The sequence below is a fragment of the Chinchilla lanigera genome, unplaced genomic scaffold (genome assembly GCF_000276665.1).
Source record: "Chinchilla lanigera isolate Chin_1 unplaced genomic scaffold, ChiLan1.0 scaffold00125, whole genome shotgun sequence".
NCBI lineage: Eukaryota > Metazoa > Chordata > Mammalia > Rodentia > Chinchillidae > Chinchilla > Chinchilla lanigera.
Genome location: NW_004955526.1, coordinates 3,418,742 through 3,425,478, shown reverse-complemented (window position 1 = coordinate 3,425,478; position 6,737 = coordinate 3,418,742).

The window sequence follows — 6,737 nt, the reverse complement described above, 5'->3', positions numbered from 1 at the left end:
GGTTTTAGCTTGCAGTTCTCTTGCTCAGCCTCTGTAAGTGCTGGGATTATAGTTATGGGCCACTATATATAGCCAGTACTTTTTTCTTTTTTAAAAAATATTTCTGTGCTTTAGTTGTATACTTTCTATTTCTATCCTTTGAATTAACTACTTTTTTTTTTCTGCAGTGTCCATTAGGTTTTTTGGTGCAAACAAAAGCAAAACAAAACAAAGTCAAAATGCCCTCATTGCCAGCACAGAAAGGACCCCATTAGAGAGGAGAGAAGTGAAGCTTCTGAGGAAACAAAAGCTATATAGGGCCAGGCAGGGATGGGGTTTATGGAGTGGTCTGCCTGACACGGCTGGCTGTGATTGGGCAGGAAACGGGGAGAAGGAAACAGGAAGTTGCAAAAGGGAAGTAGGAAGTTTTAATTTGAGCAAGGAGGAGAAGGGCAGGGCTTGGCACATGGCCTCCAGTGGCCCTCGCCATATTGGCTTGCTGCCATGATGACTTAGCAGAATTTTTATTAAGGCAGAAAACCTAGCAGTGTCTGATCTTGTACTTAGTCTATCCAGAAATTCTGAGTCTCAGGCAAAGTCTCTCAACACAAGCAAAATGCAGGCAAACTTTCTGCCAAGCCATAACATACATCATCTGGAGTCCAGCACCCAATGTAGTCCTTCTTCTCAGCAGAAACCTCCTGAACCCGGTCTTTACCTTCAGGATTTCTATCAACCTTCTGGCCCTCTGAGCTCTGACCAGAATTTCCCATACAGAAAAGCTGAGGGTATTCCAGCTGTACTCTTTCAGGCAACCTCTCTGAACCCTTCCAAACACTTCCCACAAACCATTTCCAGAGGCTCTTGAACTACATGGTCAGGTACAGTCACAGCAACGGCCCCACTCCTCTGGTAGCAAATTCTGTCATGGTCACTTTTCTCTCGTTGCTGACACAAAATACCCAATACCCAAATTAAGGAAGGAAGGAAAGGTTTATTTAGCTCACAGTCTGTGGAGGTTTCAGTCCATACTCATCTGACTCCAAGGCAGAGTGGCACATGGCAAGAGGGCAAACATTCATGGCAGTGGAAGACAGCAAAACAACAAGAGCAAAAAGGGAGAAATGGCGGCAAGGAGCCTCTTTTACTCCCTTACATATGCAAAACTATCTGCCCCATAATCAAACTCTAAAAGCCTGCACCATGACTGCCTGAGGATTTGGGGGCCCCTGTAGACACAACCACAACACTCTATTTTTCCAATAACTATGTTAAAGTTCTTCTTAATAATTTATCATATCTTACATTCCCAGTTTTTTTCCATTGATTGATTTTTCTCCTTTATATGTCTAATAGTAATTGTGGTAAATTATACTCTTGAGTTACTATATTAGCTTATATTTTCTTAAAGAATATTGAATTTATTTAAACTGTAGTTAATACAACTTTGGATCAAATACCATAAGTCTCTAACTTACAACCATTCTAGTTTCAGACTTTAACATATACCAATGGACACCACCTTATGAACAAATCACAGAAGTAGCTCATATGTCCTCAAGATACTGTCAGTTGCAGTGTGTACTTACCATATAGTGTGATAGCATACAGTAGTACAGGATAGTCAGAGTCTTACTGTTCTTGTGGGGGGGGATTGTTTTTGTGCTTTACATTGTATATTTGTGTCAAAGGTGTATAAGACTCACTTCACTGGACTTAAGATCAAATCCAACTTATAAACATTCTCCCAGAATGGAACCCATTTCTAAGTCAGGGATTTACTGTAGATCCTTTAAAGGCTTGTTTTTGATGTTTGTTAGAATGGGTCTGGTTTAGCCACACAAGTGCAAGTTTAGCTTTCTACTTTAGGGATGGCTTTTTTGAGTGTTTACCTAAAACATGTGCTATTTGCTGAGTTCTGTGAACTCTGATTGATAAGAACTAAACACATCTTAGCCTTGTATACACTCTGAGGAATATTTCCTTTACTGTTCCAGGTACTTTTATGCCTTACTTTATAGTTTCCATATCCACCCTTTAGCAAAATAGTCCAAGAGCCCTTTACAAAGATTGCCGGAGCCTTTCTCTTCTTTCCAGCATTATTTTGTGTAAATTAAGGGTTTAGTTTGCCCCCTTTACCATGCTGTTTACTTCTTCAGCTCAGAGAGACTGCTGTGCTGAGTTTGATTTCCCTTCCTTTGACCACACTCTGACAAGCCCCCACAGCCAGAAAGCCCAGGCCAGCAGGGAACTCACTTCATTATTTTCCCTTCTCTCTGGGATGCGTCCTCTGAGACATCTGCCCATTGTCTAAAAGCAAAAGTCCTGGTTTTGCTTTGTTTTCCAATAATTGCAGGAGTAGTGAGAACTTTGGTACCATTATTTTTACATATCTCAAGTGAAAGTCACCCTTCAACAAAGTCTTAAATGTTATAGCAATATCCCCTGTTCATGGAGAAGAAGAACCACTGTAGTGAAAATGGCCATACTCCAAAAGCTCTTATACAGATTTAGTGCAATCCCAGTCAAAATTCCATTAGCATTCCTCACAAAACTAAAGAAAACACTTGTAAAACTCATTTGGAGCCAGAGGAGAACTAGAATAGCAAAAGCAATTCTGGACAACGAAGGCAAGTGAGGGGACATCACAATCCCTGACCTGAAATTATACTACAAAGCTACTGTGATAAAGTCAGCATGGTACTGACAACAAAATAGACTTGAGGATCTGTTGAACGGATTAGAAGATGCAAACACAACTACAAACATACTCAGCCACCTTACCTTTGATAAAGGAGCCAAACATGTTCAATGGAAGAAAGACAGCCTCTTTAATAGGTGGTACTGGAAAAACTGGCTTTACACATGCCAAAGAATAAAACTAGACCCATGTCTTTCACCACACACTAAGCCAAAGTCAAAATGGATTAAAAATCTAAATACTAAAACAAAAACACTAAATTTACTGGAAAAAAAAAAGTAGGTAGAAATCTTGAAGACATAGATGAAGGCAGAAAGTTCATGAACAAAAACCAAAGTGCACAAGAAATACTTCAAAGAATCAACAAATGGGATCTCACCTTATTAAAAAACTTTTGCACAACAAAATAAATCACCAACAGAGTGAAAAGACAACCCACAGAGTGGAAAAAATTATACTGATTTGTCCCAAGGACAAAGGACTTATATCTAGAACATATAGAGAATCGAGGAGCCAGACTATAGCTCAGCGGCACAGTGCCTGCCTGGCAAGCACAAGATCTTGAGTTCAATTCCTAGTACTTCCCCAAGAAAAGAATTGAAAAAATCAAGACCCGCCCCCAAATTCAAAGAAGCAATCCAAAAATGGGCATCTGGGATGAATACATACTTCTCAGATAAAGAAATATAAATTGCAAATAAATATATGAAAAAAAGTTCAACATCTTTGGTAATTGGAGAAATGCAAATTAAAACAACACTGAGATCCCATCTCACACCAAAAAGAATGGTTACATCAAAAAATCAACCTATATAACAAATGCTGGTGGGACGGTGGGGAAAAGGAACCCTTCTCCACTGTTGGTGGGAGTGTAGACTAGTATAACCACTGTGGAAACCAGTGCTGAGATTCCTTTAAAAATTAATATTACAGGTCCCATTCAACCCAGATATTCCCCTTCTGAGTATCTCTCCAGAAGAATTAAAAACATCATACCACAGCAATATCTGTACACCCATGTTTATTGCAGCACAATTTGTAATAGCTAAATTTTGGAAACAACCCAAATGCCCATCAACTGAGGAATGGATAAAAAAGATGTGTTTTTTTTACATAATACAGTACTACTCAGTTCCAAATGAGTTGAAACTTTTATAGGTAAATAGATGCAACTTGAGACCATACTAGTAAGTGAAATAAATCAGACCCGCATGTGTTAACAGCATATTGTTTCACGAGTGTGGGAAGTTGAATAAGTAAAAAATATCCAAAATATACAATAGATGTTGTGAATTGGGAATAAATTCCTCAAAAGAAAGGTGAAACTGACGGGGGAAAGGGTAAAACAGGAAGAGAAAAATGAAAAAATATATACATATACATGCAAAATAAAAATTGTTATAGTCTATGAACAGAAACTCCAAATTCAGTGGGTTGCTCCTCAGGAACCATAAAGAATAAATCAGAACAACTAATTTGAAGACAACAATATGCAATATAAAAACCATCGCTGAATTCCTACCATCTTGCTTAGTGAAGCTCTGCATCATTTCTAATGATTTTATTACTTTTTATTGTCTTTGTCTGATCAATCTTGCATTCTTACATCTGGGAATCAGAGCAACTTCACTGAAGATAAGAATATGTAATATAACAACCATGGTTAATTCTTACTATCTTGTTTTAAAATCCTGTATTGTTTTTATTGTTTCTGTATTGTTTTGGTTTTGTCTTCATTGTTATTATTTTGTTATTGTGTTTTACACTTTAGAATAAAAAAGAATAAAGCATAAATTTACATTATAAAATAAATAGATGAACCTCAAAATCATTATGTAAGAGAAAAAAAAACAAACATGAAAGAACTCATACTGTCTGGTTCCATTTAGGCATACTGTGCAGAAAAATATACAGAGACAAAACATAGATTCTCTTTTGCAGGGAGGCAGAGGTCTGAAGGGGGTTATCTATAAATATGTAGACAATTTTCTCTTTAGGATGATGAAAATATTCTAAAAGTAAATTTAATGGTGGTTGTACAATTCTAGAAGTGTTACAAAAAGTTCATTTAACTTTATGCTTATAATTGATGAATTTTACAATATCTACATAATATTTCAATAAAACTTGAAAATATTGCATGTTATGCTTAACCAGGCTTAAGCAAATAAGGAAGCATTTGTGACACACTTGAGGTAAAACCATATGTGAGGAAGAGGCCTAGAGAAGCCTCTTGCAGGACAAAAATATGATTTTAAAATTGGCATCAGAATAATGTGGGAAATATAGGTGGTGAGATTGTAATGGAGCCAGTGTTGATTTGTAAAGCATGGTAGCACCACTGGGGATTAGCCTGCATTATTGTTCTCTGGACTTCTTGTAATCTGAAGGGAGAGGACATGGACTAAAAGTATTTTGGCAGTAAGGACAATTCTCACTGCTGGGAAGTGGGCAGGGAAATGGGTACTATGTATAATAATTGCAGTTTTAAAACACACACACATGCATATGTTTCTATATACATAACTGTGTTTTGAAGAAGCAAGAACTAGCAATATCAGAAGCCATAGCTCTTAGCTATAATAAGAGACAGTTGTTTCACTGAAGGCAGGGTTTGCGGATGTAGCTCAGGGTCAAAGCACTTGCCTAACATACAGTATTTGGCTGTAATTTTCAGTGCTAGGGAAAAAAACCTTAGAAGCCACTCATTAGCAGTTGCTCATCACTTCTCAGCATCTGTGGTCCACCAGTGGCTCTTTGAAAGGAGCTTGAGTACTCATTCCCACGGTGTATCACTGCAGACTTCGTTGTTGATAGTATCACATGTACCAGGAAATTCTCTGCCACAAACTCACAGCCATATACATCTGAGGTGGCAATGTTTAAAGATTAGATAGGTCTTACTTGAGGCAAGAGTATTATCTTGAACAGTTCTTACAATAAGAAGTAAAACACTCTTTAAAAACAAATAAATTGGATCTATATGGTCAATAAAATTTAACACTTGGCATTAGGTTACGTGTATTCGTCCATATTGATGAGTTAGAATTCAGTTAAAACTGAATGAGCGTATTTTTTCCTGGTTCATATCCAAAATGCAGTAGAATTGAGGGTAACTGATTCTGTCCGTGAATTCATCCAGTTAGATTATCCTTTAGAAGACAAAACAGTGGCTAAACATGTGAAGAACGCCTTTTGTTCCTTATTTCTGTTCTTCCCTCTGTGTAGAACATTACTTCCCCTGCTGTTACTTGCAGCCTTGTCACCGGTGACATAAGTATGCACATTACGTTGCCTCTGATTAACGTGCACATTACCATGGGGTCTATTAACCAGTGCTTTTACTGCCTAAGTCACCTTGCTTTTGTGTTATGTGCTATTAAGTGCTACCACTTTCCAGCACTTTGAGACACTGTCATTACCGAAGGAGGCAACTAGATGAAGTTTGCGAATTTACTCAAAAGCTTGAACATGGGAACCTCCGGAGAGGTGGCAATAACAGAATTTATGCCTGGGGAGCCTGCTGAGAAATGGTAATTTCAATTCAACACTCTTAATTTCCACACAGTCTTTGAATATAGACCTCTGGGTAGCCACAACCACACTCACTGGAAACAGAAATGATTGCAACACTGACAAATGAAACTAAATCCTCTCGGAGCTTTCTTTTTGTTATATTGCTTCGTATATGACATTTTGCTGCTGAAGGGAGGTAGGGCTATATTTTTTTCGATGTATTTTTTAAAACTGACAAAAATCCTCCCTCCTGTTCACTTTTTAGTGTAAGTTTGAAAAATGTAATAAAAGCAGGCATTTTATCTATTTTTATATAGATTAATCCTCACCTGTAACTTTCTTAACATTGTACCTTGCTTTATTTACATGCCATGAAGAGGTATTCTTACTGAAATCCATTTTAGTTGAATTAGTCAAAAGAGACAAGGTCTTAGAGAGATACAAAGTGAGAAAGGTGACGGTTAGCCAAGGAGGAAGGCAAAAGTCATGTTAATCAGTCATAGCACATCAAGCACAATGTGGGTCAACCAACCCAGAGGTT